The sequence below is a fragment of the Anabrus simplex genome, chromosome 10, assembly GCF_040414725.1.
Source record: "Anabrus simplex isolate iqAnaSimp1 chromosome 10, ASM4041472v1, whole genome shotgun sequence".
NCBI classification, from domain to species: domain Eukaryota; kingdom Metazoa; phylum Arthropoda; class Insecta; order Orthoptera; family Tettigoniidae; genus Anabrus; species Anabrus simplex.
Genome location: NC_090274.1, coordinates 29556659 through 29577940, shown reverse-complemented (window position 1 = coordinate 29577940; position 21282 = coordinate 29556659). Strand labels below are relative to the sequence as shown.

Here is a 21282-nt window from a genome sequence, read left to right as displayed (position 1 = left end):
TTGAATGCAAACTTACTGACGCGAGTAGCAAGTATAGTCTACCTTCACAACGATTAAGCTATGGGGTTCGCATAAACATCAAGGGTACGGCCCATCATGTCCCCTAAAATGTATGTTACTCTTGCTACATTATGGAAGAGCGGGTGGCTGAAAATTCCTACGGACCATATTTATTTTCAATCTAACATATTTCTGCATAGTTATGAAAGACAGCAGCACGATTTGTTTCGTGTGACTTGCGACCAAACAAGTAGAATTGCAAAAATGTTGCTAAGTTTGGGCTGGGAAGACTTGGTAGAAAGGAGACGACCTGCTCGGCTAAGCGGTATGTTCCGAGCTGTGATTGGAGAGATCGCGTGGAATGACATTATTAGACGAATAATCTTGAGCGAAGCTTTTAAAAGTAGGGAAGATCATATTTTGAAGGTAAAGTTGGATTTCAAGTGGACACATTGGGGCAAATATTCACATATCGGACAAGGACTAAGGAACTAGAATACATTATCAAAGGAAAGGTTCGATAAATTTCCAAGTTCTTTGAAAACATTGAAGAAAAGCTGGGTATACAATTGATCAGGAATCTGCCACCTCGGTGGGTGATAGCCCCAAATACGTTATATTGGATTGGATTGGACTGGATTGGATTCGATTCGATTTTCGATTTTCGATTTTCAAGTTTCGATTTTCTATTTTCTATTTTCGATTTTCGATTTTCTATTTTCTATTTTCTATTTTCGATTTTCGATTTTCTATTTTCGATTTTCGATTTTCTATTTTCTATTTTCTATTTTCTATTTTCTATTTTCTATTTTCTATTTTCTATTTTCTATTTTCTATTTTCTATTTTCTAATTTCTAATTTCTAATTTCTAATTTCTAATTTCTAATTTCTAATTTCTAATTTCTAATTTCTATTTTCGATTTTCTATTTTCTATTTTCTATTTTCTATTTTCTATTTTCTATTTTCGATTTACTATTGGATTTGATTGAATGCAAACTTACTGACGCGAGTAGCAAGTATAGTCTACCTTCACAACGATTAAGCTATGGGGTTCGCATAAACATCAAGGGTACGGCCAATCATGTCCCCTAAAATGTATGTTACTCTTGCTACATTATGGAAGAGCGGGTGGCTGAAACTTCCTACGGACCATATTAGGTTGCAATCTAACATTTTACTGCATAGTTATGAAAGAAAGCAGTACGATTTGTTTCGTGTGACTTGCGACCAAAAAAGTAGAATTGCAAAAATGTTGCAAAGTTTGTGCTGGGAATACTTGGTAGAAAGGAGACGACCTGCTCGACTAAGCGATATGTTCCGAGCTGTGAGTGGAGAGATCGCGTGGAATGACATTACTAGACGAATAATCTTGAGCGAAGCTTTTAAAAGTAGGGAAGATCATAATACGAAGGTAAATTTGGATTTCAAGTGGACACATTGGGGCAAATATTCACTTATGGGACAAGGACTAAGGAACTATAATATATTATCAAAGGAAAGATTCAATAAATTCCAAGTTCTTTGAAAACATTCAAGAAAAGCTGGGAATACAATTGATCAGGAATCTGCCACCTGGGTGGGTGATAGCCCGAAATACATTGGTTTGAATTCGATTGGATTCGATTCGATTGGTTTGGATTGGATTGGATTCGACTGGACTCGATTCAATTAGATTCGATTGGATTGGATTGGTTTGGATTGGATTGGATTAGCCTGTATTCGACTGGATTCGATTGGATTGGATTGGATTGGATTGGATTCGATTCGATTCGATTCGATTCGATTCGATTCGATTCGATTCGATTCGATTCGATTCGATTCGATTGGATTCGATTGGATTCGATTGGATTCGATTCGATTCGATTCGATTCGATTCGATTCGATTCGATTCGATTCGATTCGATAGAATGCAAACTTACTGAAGCGAGTAGCAAGTATAGTCTACCTTCACAACGATTAAGCAATGGGGTTTGCATAAACATCAAGGGTACGGCCCTTCATGTCCCCTAAAATGTATGTTACTCTTGCTACATTATATAAGAGCGGGTGGCTGAAAATTCCTACGGACCATATTTATTTTCAATCTAACATATTTGTGCATAGTTATGAAAGACAGCAGCACGACTTTTTTCGTGTGACTTGCGACCAAAAAAGTAGAATTGCAAAAATGTTGCTAAGTTTGGGCTGGGAAGACTTCGTAGAAAGGAGACGACCTGCTCGACTAAGCGGTATGTTCCGAGCTGTGAGTGGAGAGATCGCGTGGAATGACATTACTAGACGAATAATCTTGAGCGAAGCTTTTAAAAGTAGGGAAGATCATAATACGAAGGTAAATTTGGATTTCAAGTGGACACATTGGGGCAAATATTCACATATCGGACAAGGACTAAGGAACTAGAATACATTATCAAAGGAAAGGTTCGATAAATTTCCAAGTTCTTTGAAAACATTGAAGAAAAGCTGGGTATACAATTGATCAGGAATCTGCCACCTCGGTGGGTGATAGCCCCAAATACATTATATTGGATTGGATTGGACTGGATTGGATTCGATTCGATATTCGATTTTCGATTTTCAAGTTTCGATTTTCTATTTTCTATTTTCTATTTTCGATTTTCGATTTCCGATTTTCTATTTTCTATTTTCTATTTTCTATTTTCGATTTTCGATTTTCGATTTTCTATTTTCTATTTTCTATTGGATTTGATTGAATGCAAACTTACTGACGCGAGTAGCAAGTATAGTCTACCTTCACAACGATTAAGCTATGGGGTTCGCATAAACATCAAGGGTACGGCCCATCATGTCCCCTAAAATGTATGTTACTCTTGCTACATTATGGAAGAGCGGGTGGCGGAAACTTCCTACGGACCATATTAGGTTTGCAATCTAACATTTTACTGCATAGTTATGAAAGAAAGCAGTACGATTTGTTTCGTGTGACTTGCGACCAAAAAAGTAGAATTGCAAAAATGTTGCAAAGTTTGTGCTGGGAATACTTGGTAGAAAGGAGACGACCTGCTCGACTAAGCGATATGTTCCGAGCTGTGAGTGGAGAGATCGCGTGGAATGACATTACTAGACGAATAATCTTGAGCGAAGCTTTTAAAAGTAGGGAAGATCATAATACGAAGGTAAATTTGGATTTCAAGTGGACACATTGGGGCAAATATTCACTTATGGGACAAGGACTAAGGAACTATAATATATTATCAAAGGAAAGATTCAATAAATTTCCAAGTTCTTTGAAAACATTCAAGAAAAGCTGGGAATACAATTGATCAGGAATCTGCCACCTGGGTGGGTGATAGCCCGAAATACATTGGTTTGAATTCGATTGGATTCGATTCGATTGGTTTGGATTGGATTGGATTCGACTGGACTCGATTCAATTAGATTCGATTGGATTGGATTGGTTTGGATTGGATTGGATTAGCCTGTATTCGACTGGATTCGATTGGATTCGTTTCGATTCGATTGGATTGGATTGGATTGGATTGGATTGGATTGGATTGGATTGGATTGGATTGGATTGGATTGGATTGGATTGGATTGGATTGGATTGGATTGGATTGGATTGGATTGGATTGGATTGGATTGGATTGGATTGGATTGGATTGGATTGGATTGGATTGGATTGGATTGGATTGGATTGGATTGGATTGGATTGGATTGGATTGGATTGGATTGGATTGGATTGGATTGGATTGGATTGGATTGGATTGGATTGGATTGGATTGGATTGGATTGGATTGGATTGGATTGGATTGGATTGGATTGGATTGGATTGGATTGGATTGGATTGGATTGGATTGGATTGGATTGGATTGGATTGGATTGGATTGGATTGGATTGGATTGGATTGGATTGGATTGGATTGGATTGGATTGGATTGGATTGGATTGGATTGGATTGGATTGGATTGGATTGGATTGGATTGGATTGGATTGGATTGGATTGGATTGGATTGGATTGGATTGGATTGGATTGGATTGGATTGGATTGGATTGGATTGGATTGGATTGGATTGGATTGGATTGGATTGGATTGGATTGGATTGGATTGGATTGGATTGGATTGGATTGGATTGGATTGGATTGGATTGGATTGGATTGGATTGGATTGGATTGGATTGGATTGGATTGGATTGGATTGGATTGGATTGGATTGGATTGGATTGGATTGGATTGGATTGGATTGGATTGGATTGGATTGGATTGGATTGGATTGGATTGGATTGGATTGGATTGGATTGGATTGGATTGGATTGGATTGGATTGGATTGGATTGGATTGGATTGGATTGGATTGGATTGGATTGGATTGGATTGGATTGGATTGGATTGGATTGGATTGGATTGGATTGGATTGGATTGGATTGGATTGGATTGGATTGGATTGGATTGGATTGGATTGGATTGGATTGGATTGGATTGGATTGGATTGGATTGGATTGGATAGAATGCAAACTTACTGAAGCGAGTAGCAAGTATAGTCTACCTTCACAACGATTAAGCAATGGGGTTTGCATAAACATCAAGGGTACGGCCCATCATGTCCCCTAAAATGTACGTTACTCTTGCTACATTATGGAAGAGCGGGTGGCTGAAAATTCCTACGGACCATATTTATTTTCAATCTAACATATTTCTGCATAGTTATGAAAGACAGCAGCAAGATTTGTTTCGTGTGACTTGCGACAAACAAGTAGAATTGCAAAAATGTTGCTAAGTTTGGGCTGGGAAGACTTGGTAGAAAGGAGACGACCTGCTCGGCTAAGCGGTATGTTCCGAGCTGTGATTGGAGAGATCGCGTGGAATGACATTATTAGACGAATAATCTTGAGCGAAGCTTTTAAAAGTAGGGAAGATCATATTTTGAAGGTAAAGTTGGATTTCAAGTGGACACATTGGGGCAAATATTCACATATCGGACAAGGACTAAGGAACTAGAATACATTATCAAAGGAAAGGTTCGATAAATTTCCAAGTTCTTTGAAAACATTGAAGAAAAGCTGGGTATACAATTGATCAGGAATCTGCCACCTCGGTGGGTGATAGCCCCAAATACGTTATATTGGATTGGATTGGACTGGATTGGATTCGATTCGATTTTCCATTTTCGATTTTCTATTTTCTATTTTCTATTTACGATTTTCGATTTTCGATTTTCTATTTTCTATTTTCGATTTTCTATTTTCTATTTTCGATTTTCGATTTTCGATTTACTATTGGATTTGATTGAATGCAAACTTACTGACGCGAGTAGCAAATATAGTCTACCTTCACAACGATTAAGCTATGGGGTTCGCATAAACATCAAGGGTACGGCCATCATGTCCCCTAAAATGTATGTTACTCTTGCTACATTATGGAAGAGCGGGTGGCTGAAACTTCCTACGGACCATATTAGGTTGCAATCTAACATTTTACTGCATAGTTATGAAAGAAAGCAGTACGATTTGTTTCGTGTGACTTGCGACCAAAAAAGTGGAATTGCAAAAATGTTGCAAAGTTTGTGCTGGGAATACTTGGTAGAAAGGAGACGACCTGCTCGACTAAGCGGTATGTTCCGAGCTGTGAGTGGAGAGATCGCGTGGAATGACATTACTAGACGAATAATCTTGAGCGAAGCTTTTAAAAGTAGGGAAGATCATAATACGAAGGTAAATTTGGATTTCAAGTGGACACATTGGGGCAAATATTCACTTATGGGACAAGGACTAAGGAACTATAATATATTATCAAAGGAAAGATTCAATAAATTTCCAAGTTCTTTGAAAACATTCAAGAAAAGCTGGGAATACAATTGATCAGGAATCTGCCACCTGGGTGGGTGATAGCCCCAAATACATTGGATTGAATTCGATTGGATTCGATTCGATTGGTTTGGATTGGATTGGATTCGACTGGACTAGATTCAATTAGATTCGATTGGATTGGATTGGTTTGGATTGGATTGGATTGGATTGGATTCGATTCGATTCGATTCGATTCGATTCGATTCGATTCGATTCGATTGGATTGGATTGGATTGGATTGGATTGGATTGGATTGGATTGGATTGGATTGGATTGGATTGGATTGGATTCGATTCGATTCGATTCGATTCGATTCGATTCGATTCGATTCGATTCGATTCGATTCGATTCGATTCGATTCGATTCGATTCGATTCGATTCGATTCGATTCGATTCGATTCGATAGAATGCAAACTTACTGAAGCGAGTAGCAAGTATAGTCTACCTTCACAACGATTAAGCAATGGGGTTTGCATAAACATCAAGGGTACGGCCCTTCATGTCCTCTAAAATGTATGTTACTCTTGCTACATTATATAAGAGCGGGTGGCTGAAAATTCCTACGGACCATATTTATTTTCAATCTAACATATTTGTGCATAGTTATGAAAGACAGCAGCACGATTTTTTTCGTGTGACTTGCGACCAAAAAAGTAGAATTGCAAAAATGTTGCTAAGTTTGGGCTGGGAATACTTGGTAGAAAGGAGACGACCTGCTCGACTAAGCGGTATGTTCCGAGCTGTGAGTGGAGAGATCGCGTGGAATGACATTACTAGACGAATAATCTTGAGCGAAGCTTTTAAAAGTAGGGAAGATCATAATACGAAGGTAAATTTGGATTTCAAGTGGACACATTGGGGCAAATATTCACATATCGGACAAGGACTAAGGAACTAGAATACATTATCAAAGGAAAGGTTCGATAAATTTCCAAGTTCTTTGAAAACATTGAAGAAAAGCTGGGTATACAATTGATCAGGAATCTGCCACCTCGGTGGGTGATAGCCCCAAATACATTATATTGGATTGGATTGGACTGGATTGGATTCGATTCGATTTTCGATTTTCAAGTTTCGATTTTCTAATTTCTATTTTCGATTTTCTATTTTCTATTTTCTATTTTCTATTTTCGATTTTCGATTTTCGATTTTCGATTTTCGATTTTCGATTTTCGATTTTCTATTTTCTATTTTCTATTTTCTATTTTCTATTTTCTATTTTCTATTTTCTATTTTCTATTTTCTATTTTCGATTTTCGATTTTCGATTTTCGATTTTCGATTTTCGATTTTCGATTTTCTATTTTCTATTTTCTATTTTCTATTTTCTATTTTCGATTTTCGATTTTCGATTTTCGATTTTCGATTTTCGATTTGCTATTGGATTTGATTGAATGCAAACTTACTGACGCGAGTAGCAAGTATAGTCTACCTTCACAACGATTAAGCTATGGGGTTCGCATAAACATCAAGGGTACGGCCATCATGTCCCCTAAAATGTATGTTACTCTTGCTACATTATGGAAGAGCGGGTGGCTGAAACTTCCTACGGACCATATTAGGTTGCAATCTAACATTTTACTGCATAGTTATGAAAGAAAGCAGTACGATTTGTTTCGTGTGACTTGCGACCAAAAAAGTGGAATTGCAAAAATGTTGCAAAGTTTGTGCTGGGAATACTTGGTAGAAAGGAGACGACCTGCTCGACTAAGCGGTATGTTCCGAGCTGTGAGTGGAGAGATCGCGTGGAATGACATTACTAGACGAATAATCTTGAGCGAAGCTTTTAAAAGTAGGGAAGATCATAATACGAAGGTAAATTTGGATTTCAAGTGGACACATTGGGGCAAATATTCACTTATGGGACAAGGACTAAGGAACTATAATATATTATCAAAGGAAAGATTCAATAAATTTCCAAGTTCTTTGAAAACATTCAAGAAAAGCTGGGAATACAATTGATCAGGAATCTGCCACCTGGGTGGGTGATAGCCCCAAATACATTGGATTGAATTCGATTGGATTCGATTCGATTGGTTTGGATTGGATTGGATTCGACTGGACTAGATTCAATTAGATTCGATTGGATTGGATTGGTTTGGATTGGATTGGATTCGATTCGATTCGATTCGATTCGATTCGATTCGATTCGATTCGATTCGATTCGATTGGATTGGATTGGATTGGATTGGATTGGATTGGATTGGATTCGATTCGATTCGATTCGATTCGATTCGATTCGATTCGATTCGATTCGATTCGATTCGATTCGATTCGATTCGATTCGATTCGATTCGATTCGATTCGATTCGATTCGATTCGATTCGATTCGATTCGATTCGATTCGATTCGATTCGATTCGATTCGATTCGATAGAATGCAAACTTACTGAAGCGAGTAGCAAGTATAGTCTACCTTCACAACGATTAAGCAATGGGGTTTGCATAAACATCAAGGGTACGGCCCTTCATGTCCTCTAAAATGTATGTTACTCTTGCTACATTATATAAGAGCGGGTGGCTGAAAATTCCTACGGACCATATTTATTTTCAATCTAACATATTTGTGCATAGTTATGAAAGACAGCAGCACGATTTTTTTCGTGTGACTTGCGACCAAAAAAGTAGAATTGCAAAAATGTTGCTAAGTTTGGGCTGGGAATACTTGGTAGAAAGGAGACGACCTGCTCGACTAAGCGGTATGTTCCGAGCTGTGAGTGGAGAGATCGCGTGGAATGACATTACTAGACGAATAATCTTGAGCGAAGCTTTTAAAAGTAGGGAAGATCATAATACGAAGGTAAATTTGGATTTCAAGTGGACACATTGGGGCAAATATTCACATATCGGACAAGGACTAAGGAACTAGAATACATTATCAAAGGAAAGGTTCGATAAATTTCCAAGTTCTTTGAAAACATTGAAGAAAAGCTGGGTATACAATTGATCAGGAATCTGCCACCTCGGTGGGTGATAGCCCCAAATACATTATATTGGATTGGATTGGACTGGATTGGATTCGATTCGATTTTCGATTTTCAAGTTTCGATTTTCTAATTTCTATTTTCGATTTTCTATTTTCTATTTTCTATTTTCTATTTTCTATTTTCTATTTTCGATTTTCGATTTTCGATTTTCTATTTTCTATTTTCTATTTTCTATTTTCTATTTTCTATTTTCTATTTTCTATTTTCTATTTTCTATTTTCTATTTTCGATTTTCGATTTTCGATTTTCGATTTTCGATTTTCGATTTTCGATTTTCGATTTTCGATTTTCTATTTTCTATTTTCTATTTTCTATTTTCTATTTTCTATTTTCTATTTTCGATTTGCTATTGGATATTGATTGAATGCAAACTTACTGACGCGAGTAGCAAGTATAGTCTACCTTCACAACGATTAAGCTATGGGGTTCGCATAAACATCAAGGGTACGGCCATCATGTCCCCTAAAATGTATGTTACTCTTGCTACATTATGGAAGAGCGGGTGGCTGAAACTTCCTACGGACCATATTAGGTTGCAATCTAACATTTTACTGCATAGTTATGAAAGAAAGCAGTACGATTTGTTTCGTGTGACTTGCGACCAAAAAAGTGGAATTGCAAAAATGTTGCAAAGTTTGTGCTGGGAATACTTGGTAGAAAGGAGACGACCTGCTCGACTAAGCGGTATGTTCCGAGCTGTGAGTGGAGAGATCGCGTGGAATGACATTACTAGACGAATAATCTTGAGCGAAGCTTTTAAAAGTAGGGAAGATCATAATACGAAGGTAAATTTGGATTTCAAGTGGACACATTGGGGCAAATATTCACTTATGGGACAAGGACTAAGGAACTATAATATATTATCAAAGGAAAGATTCAATAAATTTCCAAGTTCTTTGAAAACATTCAAGAAAAGCTGGGAATACAATTGATCAGGAATCTGCCACCTGGGTGGGTGATAGCCCCAAATACATTGGATTGAATTCGATTGGATTCGATTCGATTGGTTTGGATTGGATTGGATTCGACTGGACTAGATTCAATTAGATTCGATTGGATTGGATTGGTTTGGATTGGATTGGATTCGATTCGATTCGATTCGATTCGATTGGATTGGATTGGATTGGATTGGATTGGATTGGATTGGATTGGATTCGATTCGATTCGATTCGATTCGATTCGATTCGATTCGATTCGATTCGATTCGATTCGATTCGATTCGATTCGATTCGATTCGATTCGATTCGATTCGATTCGATTCGATTCGATTCGATTCGATTCGATTCGATTCGATTCGATTCGATTCGATTCGATTCGATTCGATTCGATTCGATTCGATTCGATTCGATAGAATGCAAACTTACTGAAGCGAGTAGCAAGTATAGTCTACCTTCACAACGATTAAGCAATGGGGTTTGCATAAACATCAAGGGTACGGCCCTTCATGTCCTCTAAAATGTATGTTACTCTTGCTACATTATATAAGAGCGGGTGGCTGAAAATTCCTACGGACCATATTTATTTTCAATCTAACATATTTGTGCATAGTTATGAAAGACAGCAGCACGATTTTTTTCGTGTGACTTGCGACCAAAAAAGTAGAATTGCAAAAATGTTGCTAAGTTTGGGCTGGGAATACTTGGTAGAAAGGAGACGACCTGCTCGACTAAGCGGTATGTTCCGAGCTGTGAGTGGAGAGATCGCGTGGAATGACATTACTAGACGAATAATCTTGAGCGAAGCTTTTAAAAGTAGGGAAGATCATAATACGAAGGTAAATTTGGATTTCAAGTGGACACATTGGGGCAAATATTCACATATCGGACAAGGACTAAGGAACTAGAATACATTATCAAAGGAAAGGTTCGATAAATTTCCAAGTTCTTTGAAAACATTGAAGAAAAGCTGGGTATACAATTGATCAGGAATCTGCCACCTCGGTGGGTGATAGCCCCAAATACATTATATTGGATTGGATTGGACTGGATTGGATTCGATTCGATTTTCGATTTTCAAGTTTCGATTTTCTAATTTCTATTTTCGATTTTCTATTTTCTATTTTCTATTTTCTATTTTCGATTTTCGATTTTCGATTTTCGATTTTCGATTTTCTATTTTCTATTTTCTATTTTCTATTTTCTATTTTCTATTTTCTATTTTCTATTTTCTATTTTCTATTTTCTATTTTCTATTTTCTATTTTCTATTTTCTATTTTCGATTTTCGATTTTCGATTTTCGATTTTCGATTTTCGATTTTCGATTTTCGATTTTCTATTTTCTATTTTCTATTTTCTATTTTCTATTTTCTATTTTCTATTTTCTATTTTCTATTTTCTATTTTCTATTTTCGATTTTCGATTTTCGATTTGCTATTGGATTTGATTGAATGCAAACTTACTGACGCGAGTAGCAAGTATAGTCTACCTTCACAACGATTAAGCTATGGGGTTCGCATAAACATCAAGGGTACGGCCATCATGTCCCCTAAAATGTATGTTACTCTTGCTACATTATGGAAGAGCGGGTGGCTGAAACTTCCTACGGACCATATTAGGTTGCAATCTAACATTTTACTGCATAGTTATGAAAGAAAGCAGTACGATTTGTTTCGTGTGACTTGCGACCAAAAAAGTGGAATTGCAAAAATGTTGCAAAGTTTGTGCTGGGAATACTTGGTAGAAAGGAGACGACCTGCTCGACTAAGCGGTATGTTCCGAGCTGTGAGTGGAGAGATCGCGTGGAATGACATTACTAGACGAATAATCTTGAGCGAAGCTTTTAAAAGTAGGGAAGATCATAATACGAAGGTAAATTTGGATTTCAAGTGGACACATTGGGGCAAATATTCACTTATGGGACAAGGACTAAGGAACTATAATATATTATCAAAGGAAAGATTCAATAAATTTCCAAGTTCTTTGAAAACATTCAAGAAAAGCTGGGAATACAATTGATCAGGAATCTGCCACCTGGGTGGGTGATAGCCCCAAATACATTGGATTGAATTCGATTGGATTCGATTCGATTGGTTTGGATTGGATTGGATTCGACTGGACTAGATTCAATTAGATTCGATTGGATTGGATTGGTTTGGATTGGATTGGATTCGATTCGATTCGATTCGATTGGATTGGATTGGATTGGATTGGATTGGATTGGATTGGATTGGATTCGATTCGATTCGATTCGATTCGATTCGATTCGATTCGATTCGATTCGATTCGATTCGATTCGATTCGATTCGATTCGATTCGATTCGATTCGATTCGATTCGATTCGATTCGATTCGATTCGATTCGATTCGATTCGATTCGATTCGATTCGATTCGATTCGATAGAATGCAAACTTACTGAAGCGAGTAGCAAGTATAGTCTACCTTCACAACGATTAAGCAATGGGGTTTGCATAAACATCAAGGGTACGGCCCTTCATGTCCTCTAAAATGTATGTTACTCTTGCTACATTATATAAGAGCGGGTGGCTGAAAATTCCTACGGACCATATTTATTTTCAATCTAACATATTTGTGCATAGTTATGAAAGACAGCAGCACGATTTTTTTCGTGTGACTTGCGACCAAAAAAGTAGAATTGCAAAAATGTTGCTAAGTTTGGGCTGGGAATACTTGGTAGAAAGGAGACGACCTGCTCGACTAAGCGGTATGTTCCGAGCTGTGAGTGGAGAGATCGCGTGGAATGACATTACTAGACGAATAATCTTGAGCGAAGCTTTTAAAAGTAGGGAAGATCATAATACGAAGGTAAATTTGGATTTCAAGTGGACACATTGGGGCAAATATTCACATATCGGACAAGGACTAAGGAACTAGAATACATTATCAAAGGAAAGGTTCGATAAATTTCCAAGTTCTTTGAAAACATTGAAGAAAAGCTGGGTATACAATTGATCAGGAATCTGCCACCTCGGTGGGTGATAGCCCCAAATACATTATATTGGATTGGATTGGACTGGATTGGATTCGATTCGATTTTCGATTTTCAAGTTTCGATTTTCTAATTTCTATTTTCGATTTTCTATTTTCTATTTTCTATTTTCTATTTTCGATTTTCGATTTTCGATTTTCGATTTTCGATTTTCTATTTTCTATTTTCTATTTTCTATTTTTTATTTTCTATTTTCTATTTTCTATTTTCTATTTTCTATTTTCTATTTTCTATTTTCTATTTTCTATTTTCGATTTTCGATTTTCGATTTTCGATTTTCGATTTTCTATTTTCTATTTTCTATTTTCTATTTTCTATTTTCTATTTTCTATTTTCTATTATCGATTTTCGATTTTCGATTTGCTATTGGATTTGATTGAATGCAAACTTACTGACGCGAGTAGCAAGTATAGTCTACCTTCACAACGATTAAGCTATGGGGTTCGCATAAACATCAAGGGTACGGCCATCATGTCCCCTAAAATGTATGTTACTCTTGCTACATTATGGAAGAGCGGGTGGCTGAAACTTCCTACGGACCATATTAGGTTGCAATCTAACATTTTACTGCATAGTTATGAAAGAAAGCAGTACGATTTGTTTCGTGTGACTTGCGACCAAAAAAGTGGAATTGCAAAAATGTTGCAAAGTTTGTGCTGGGAATACTTGGTAGAAAGGAGACGACCTGCTCGACTAAGCGGTATGTTCCGAGCTGTGAGTGGAGAGATCGCGTGGAATGACATTACTAGACGAATAATCTTGAGCGAAGCTTTTAAAAGTAGGGAAGATCATAATACGAAGGTAAATTTGGATTTCAAGTGGACACATTGGGGCAAATATTCACTTATGGGACAAGGACTAAGGAACTATAATATATTATCAAAGGAAAGATTCAATAAATTTCCAAGTTCTTTGAAAACATTCAAGAAAAGCTGGGAATACAATTGATCAGGAATCTGCCACCTGGGTGGGTGATAGCCCCAAATACATTGGATTGAATTCGATTGGATTCGATTCGATTGGTTTGGATTGGATTGGATTCGACTGGACTAGATTCAATTAGATTCGATTGGATTGGATTGGTTTGGATTGGATTGGATTCGATTCGATTCGATTCGATTCGATTCGATTGGATTGGATTGGATTGGATTGGATTGGATTGGATTGGATTGGATTGGATTGGATTGGATTGGATTGGATTGGATTGGATTGGATTGGATTGGATTGGATTGGATTGGATTGGATTCGATTCGATTCGATTCGATTCGATTCGATTCGATTCGATAGAATGCAAACTTACTGAAGCGAGTAGCAAGTATAGTCTACCTTCACAACGATTAAGCAATGGGGTTTGCATAAACATCAAGGGTACGGCCCTTCATGTCCTCTAAAATGTATGTTACTCTTGCTACATTATATAAGAGCGGGTGGCTGAAAATTCCTACGGACCATATTTATTTTCAATCTAACATATTTGTGCATAGTTATGAAAGACAGCAGCACGATTTTTTTCGTGTGACTTGCGACCAAAAAAGTAGAATTGCAAAAATGTTGCTAAGTTTGGGCTGGGAATACTTGGTAGAAAGGAGACGACCTGCTCGACTAAGCGGTATGTTCCGAGCTGTGAGTGGAGAGATCGCGTGGAATGACATTACTAGACGAATAATCTTGAGCGAAGCTTTTAAAAGTAGGGAAGATCATAATACGAAGGTAAATTTGGATTTCAAGTGGACACATTGGGGCAAATATTCACATATCGGACAAGGACTAAGGAACTAGAATACATTATCAAAGGAAAGGTTCGATAAATTTCCAAGTTCTTTGAAAACATTGAAGAAAAGCTGGGTATACAATTGATCAGGAATCTGCCACCTCGGTGGGTGATAGCCCCAAATACATTATATTGGATTGGATTGGACTGGATTGGATTCGATTCGATTTTCGATTTTCAAGTTTCGATTTTCTAATTTCTATTTTCGATTTTCTATTTTCTATTTTCTATTTTCTATTTTCTATTTTCTATTTTCGATTTTCGATTTTCGATTTTCGATTTTCGATTTTCGATTTTCGATTTTCTATTTTCTATTTTCTATTTTCTATTTTCTATTTTCGATTTTCGATTTTCGATTTTCTATTTTCTATTTTCTATTTTCGATTTTCGATTTTCGATTTGCTATTGGATTTGATTGAATGCAAACTTACTGACGCGAGTAGCAAGTATAGTCTACCTTCACAACGATTAAGCTATGGGGTTCGCATAAACATCAAGGGTACGGCCATCATGTCCCCTAAAATGTATGTTACTCTTGCTACATTATGGAAGAGCGGGTGGCTGAAACTTCCTACGGACCATATTAGGTTGCAATCTAACATTTTACTGCATAGTTATGAAAGAAAGCAGTACGATTTGTTTCGTGTGACTTGCGACCAAAAAAGTGGAATTGCAAAAATGTTGCAAAGTTTGTGCTGGGAATACTTGGTAGAAAGGAGACGACCTGCTCGACTAAGCGGTATGTTCCGAGCTGTGAGTGGAGAGATCGCGTGGAATGACATTACTAGACGAATAATCTTGAGCGAAGCTTTTAAAAGTAGGGAAGATCATAATACGAAGGTAAATTTGGATTTCAAGTGGACACATTGGGGCAAATATTCACTTATGGGACAAGGACTAAGGAACTATAATATATTATCAAAGGAAAGATTCAATAAATTTCCAAGTTCTTTGAAAACATTCAAGAAAAGCTGGGAATACAATTGATCAGGAATCTGCCACCTGGGTGGGTGATAGCCCCAAATACATTGGATTGAATTCGATTGGATTCGATTCGATTGGTTTGGATTGGATTGGATTCGACTGGACTAGATTCAATTAGATTCGATTGGATTGGATTGGTTTGGATTGGATTGGATTCGATTCGATTCGATTCGATTCGATTCGATTCGATTGGATTGGATTGGATTGGATTGGATTGGATTGGATTGGATTGGATTGGATTGGATTGGATTGGATTGGATTGGATTCGATTCGATTCGATTCGATTGGATTCGATTCGATTCGATTCGATTCGATTCGATTCGATTCGATTCGATTCGATTCGATTCGATTCGATTCGATTCGATTCGATTCGATTCGATTCGATTCGATTCGATTCGATTCGATTCGATTCGATTCGATTCGATTCGATTCGATTCGATTCGATTCGATTCGATTCGATTCGATTCGATTCGATTCGATTCGATTCGATTCGATTCGATAGAATGCAAACTTACTGAAGCGAGTAGCAAGTATACTCTACCTTCACAACGATTAAGCAATGGGGTTTGCATAAACATCAAGGGTACGGCCCTTCATGTCCTCTAAAATGTATGTTACTCTTGCTACATTATATAAGAGCGGGTGGCTGAAAATTCCTACGGACCATATTTATTTTCAATCTAACATATTTGTGCATAGTTATGAAAGACAGCAGCACGATTTTTTTCGTGTGACTTGCGACCAAAAAAGTAGAATTGCAATATTGTTGCTAAGTTTGGGCTGGGAATACTTGGTAGAAAGGAGACGACCTGCTCGACTAAGCGGTATGTTCCGAGCTGTGAGTGGAGAGATCGCGTGGAATGACATTACTAGACGAATAATCTTGAGCGAAGCTTTTAAAAGTAGGGAAGATCATAATACGAAGGTAAATTTGGATTTCAAGTGGACACATTGGGGCAAATATTCACATATCGGACAAGGACTAAGGAACTAGAATACATTATCAAAGGAAAGGTTCGATAAATTTCCAAGTTCTTTGAAAACATTGAAGAAAAGCTGGGTATACAATTGATCAGGAATCTGCCACCTCGGTGGGTGATAGCCCCAAATACATTATATTGGATTGGATTGGACTGGATTGGATTCGATTCGATTTTCGATTTTCGATTTTCAAGTTTCGATTTTCTAATTTCTATTTTCGATTTTCGAATTTCTATTTTCTATTTTCTATTTTCTATTTTCTATTTTCGATTTTCGATTTTCTATTTTCTATTTTCTATTTTCTATTTTCCATTTTCGATTTTCGATTTTCGATTTTCGATTTTCTATTTTCTATTTTCTATTTTCTATTTTCTATTTTCTATTTTCTATTTTCTATTTTCATTTTCTATTTTCTATTTTCTATTTTCTATTTTCTATTTTCGATTTTCGATTTTCGATTTTCGATTTTCGATTTTCGATTTTCTAATTTCTAATTTCTAATTTCTAATTTCTAATTTCGATTTTCGATTTTCGATTTTCGATTTTCGATTTTCGATTTTCTATTTTCTATTTTCTATTTTCTATTTTCTATTTTCTATTTTCTATTTTCTATTTTCGATTTTCGATTTTCGATTTTCTATTTTCGATTTTCTATTTTCTATTTTCTATTTTCTATTTTCTATTTTCTATTTTAGATTTTCTATTTTCTATTTTCTATTTTCTATTTTCTATTTTCGATTTTCTATTTTCTATTTTCGATTTGCTATTGGATTTGATTGAATGCAAACTTACTGACGCGAGTAGCAAGTATAGTCTACCTTCACAACGATTAAGCTATGGGGTTCGCATAAACATCAAGGGTACGGCCATCATGTCCCCTAAAATGTATGTTACTCTTGCTACATTATGGAAGAGCGGGTGGCTGAAACTTCCTACGGACCATATTAGGTTGCAATCTAACATTTTACTGCATAGTTATGAAAGAAAGCAGTACGATTTGTTTCGTGTGACTTGCGACCAAAAAAGTGGAATTGCAAAAATGTTGCAAAGTTTGTGCTGGGAATACTTGGTAGAAAGGAGACGACCTGCTCGACTAAGCGGTATGTTCCGAGCTGTGAGTGGAGAGATCGCGTGGAATGACATTACTAGACGAATAATCTTGAGCGAAGCTTTTAAAAGTAGGGAAGATCATAATACGAAGGTAAATTTGGATTTCAAGTGGACACATTGGGGCAAATATTCACTTATGGGACAAGGACTAAGGAACTATAATATATTATCAAAGGAAAGATTCAATAAATTTCCAAGTTCTTTGAAAACATTCAAGAAAAGCTGGGAATACAATTGATCAGGAATCTGCCACCTGGGTGGGTGATAGCCCCAAATACATTGGATTGAATTCGATTGGATTCGATTCGATTGGTTTGGATTGGATTGGATTCGACTGGACTAGATTCAATTAGATTCGATTGGATTGGATTGGTTTGGATTGGATTGGATTGGATTGGATTCGATTCGATTCGATTCGATTCGATTCGATTCGATTCGATTCGATTCGATTGGATTGGATTGGATTGGATTGGATTGGATTGGATTGGATTGGATTGGATTGGATTGGATTGGATTGGATTGGATTGGATTGGATTGGATTGGATTGGATTGGATTGGATTGGATTGGATTGGATTGGATTCGATAGAATGCAAACTTACTGAAGCGAGTAGCAAGTATAGTCTACCTTCACAACGATTAAGCAATGGGGTTTGCATAAACATCAAGGGTACGGCCCTTCATGTCCTCTAAAATGTATGTTACTCTTGCTACATTATATAAGAGCGGGTGGCTGAAAATTCCTACGGACCATATTTATTTTCAATCTAACATATTTGTGCATAGTTATGAAAGACAGCAGCACGATTTTTTTCGTGTGACTTGCGACCAAAAAAGTAGAATTGCAATATTGTTGCTAAGTTTGGGCTGGGAATACTTGGTAGAAAGGAGACGACCTGCTCGACTAAGCGGTATGTTCCGAGCTGTGAGTGGAGAGATCGCGTGGAATGACATTACTAGACGAATAATCTTGAGCGAAGCTTTTAAAAGTAGGGAAGATCATAATACGAAGGTAAATTTGGATTTCAAGTGGACACATTGGGGCAAATATTCACATATCGGACAAGGACTAAGGAACTAGAATACATTATCAAAGGAAAGGTTCGATAAATTTCCAAGTTCTTTGAAAACATTGAAGAAAAGCTGGGTATACAATTGATCAGGAATCTGCAACCTCGGTGGGTGATAGCCCCAAATACATTATATTGGATTGGATTGGACTGGATTGGATTCGATTCGATTTTCGATTTTCGATTTTCAAGTTTCGATTTTCTAATTTCTATTTTCGATTTTCTATTTTCTATTTTCTATATTCGATTTTCGATTTTCGATTTTCGATTTTCGATTTTCGATTTTCGATTTTCTATTTTCTATTTTCTATTTTCTATTTTCTATTTTCTATTTTCTATTTTCGATTTTCGATTTTCGATTTTCGATTTTCGATTTGCTATTGGATTTGATTGAATGCAAACTTACTGACGCGAGTAGCAAGTATAGTCTACCTTCACAACGATTAAGCTATGGGGTTCCCATAAACATCAAGGGTACGGCCATCATGTCCCCTAAAATGTATGTTACTCTTGCTACATTATGGAAGAGCGGGTGGCTGAAACTTCCTACGGACCATATTAGGTTGCAATCTAACATTTTACTGCATAGTTATGAAAGAAAGCAGTACGATTTGTTTCGTGTGACTTGCGACCAAAAAAGTGGAATTGCAAAAATGTTGCAAAGTTTGTGCTGGGAATACTTGGTAGAAAGGAGACGACCTGCTCGACTAAGCGGTATGTTCCGAGCTGTGAGTGGAGAGATCGCGTGGAATGACATTACTAGACGAATAATCTTGAGCGAAGCTTTTAAAAGTAGGGAAGATCATAATACGAAGGTAAATTTGGATTTCAAGTGGACACATTGGGGCAAATATTCACTTACGGGACAAGGACTAAGGAACTATAATATATTATCAAAGGAAAGATTCAATAAATTTCCAAGTTCTTTGAAAACATTCAAGAAAAGCTGGGAATACAATTGATCAGGAATCTGCCACCTGGGTGGGTGATAGCCCCAAATACATTGGATTGAATTCGATTGGATTCGATTCGATTGGTTTGGATTGGATTGGATTCGACTGGACTAGATTCAATTAGATTCGATTGGATTGGATTGGTTTGGATTGGATTGGATTCGATTCGATTCGATTCGATTCGATTCGATTGGATTGGATTGGATTGGATTGGATTCGATTCGATTCGATTCGATTCGATTCGATTCGATTCGATTCGATTCGATTCGATTCGATTCGATTCGATTCGATTCGATTCGATTCGATTCGATTCGATTCGATTCGATTCGATTCGATAGAATGCAAACTTACTGAAGCGAGTAGCAAGTATACTCTACCTTCACAACGATTAAGCAATGGGGTTTGCATAAACATCAAGGGTACGGCCCTTCATGTCCTCTAAAATGTATGTTACTCTTGCTACATTATATAAGAGCGGGTGGCTGAAAATTCCTACGGACCATATTTATTTTCAATCTAACATATTTGTGCATAGTTATGAAAGACAGCAGCACGATTTTTTTCGTGTGACTTGCGACCAAAAAAGTAGAATTGCAATATTGTTGCTAAGTTTGGGCTGGGAATACTTGGTAGAAAGGAGACGACCTGCTCGACTAAGCGGTATGTTCCGAGCTGTGAGTGGAGAGATCGCGTGGAATGACATTACTAGACGAATAATCTTGAGCGAAGCTTTTAAAAGTAGGGAAGATCATAATACGAAGGTAAATTTGGATTTCAAGTGGACACATTGGGGCAAATATTCACATATCGGACAAGGACTAAGGAACTAGAATACATTATCAAAGGAAAGGTTCGATAAATTTCCAAGTTCTTTGAAAACATTGAAGAAAAGCTGGGTATACAATTGATCAGGAATCTGCCACCTCGGTGGGTGATAGCCCCAAATACATTATATTGGATTGGATTGGACTGGATTGGATTCGATTCGATTTTCGATTTTCGATTTTCAAGTTTCGATTTTCGTATTTCTATTTTCGATTTTCGATTTTCTATTTTCTATTTTCTATTTTCTATTTTCTATTTTCTATTTTCGATTTTCGATTTTCTATTTTCTATTTTCTATTTTCTATTTTCTATTTTCGATTTTCGATTTTCGATTTTCGATTTTCGATTTTCGATTTTCTATTTTCTATTTTCTATTTTCTATTTTCTATTTTCTATTTTCATTTTCTATTTTCTATTTTCTATTTTCGATTTTCGATTTTCGATTTTCGATTTTCGATTTTCGATTTTCGATTTTCGATTTTCTGATTTCTAATTTCTAATTTCGATTTTCGATTTTCGATTTTCGATTTTCGATTTTCTATTTTCTATTTTCTATTTTCTATTTTCTATTTTCGATTTTCGATTTTCGATTTTCTATTTTCTATTTTCGATTTTCGATTTTCTATTTTCTATTTTCTATTTTCTATTTTCTATTTTCTATTTTCTATTTTAGATTTTCTATTTTCTATTTTCTATTTTCTATTTTCTATTTTCGATTTTCTATTTTCTATTTTCGATTTGCTATTGGATTTGATTGAATGCAAACTTACTGACGCGAGTAGCAAGTATAGTCTACCTTCACAACGATTAAGCTATGGGGTTCGCATAAACATCAAGGGTACGGCCATCATGTCCCCTA

General features: G+C 36.6%; 1 protein-coding gene across 1 annotated transcript in view; it reads right to left on the bottom strand.

Moving 5' to 3' along the window:
• LOC136882349 (lysosomal alpha-mannosidase-like) overlaps positions 1-21282 on the bottom strand; it is a 375461-nt gene that overhangs the window by 247534 nt on the left and 106645 nt on the right. The window lies entirely within an intron of this gene.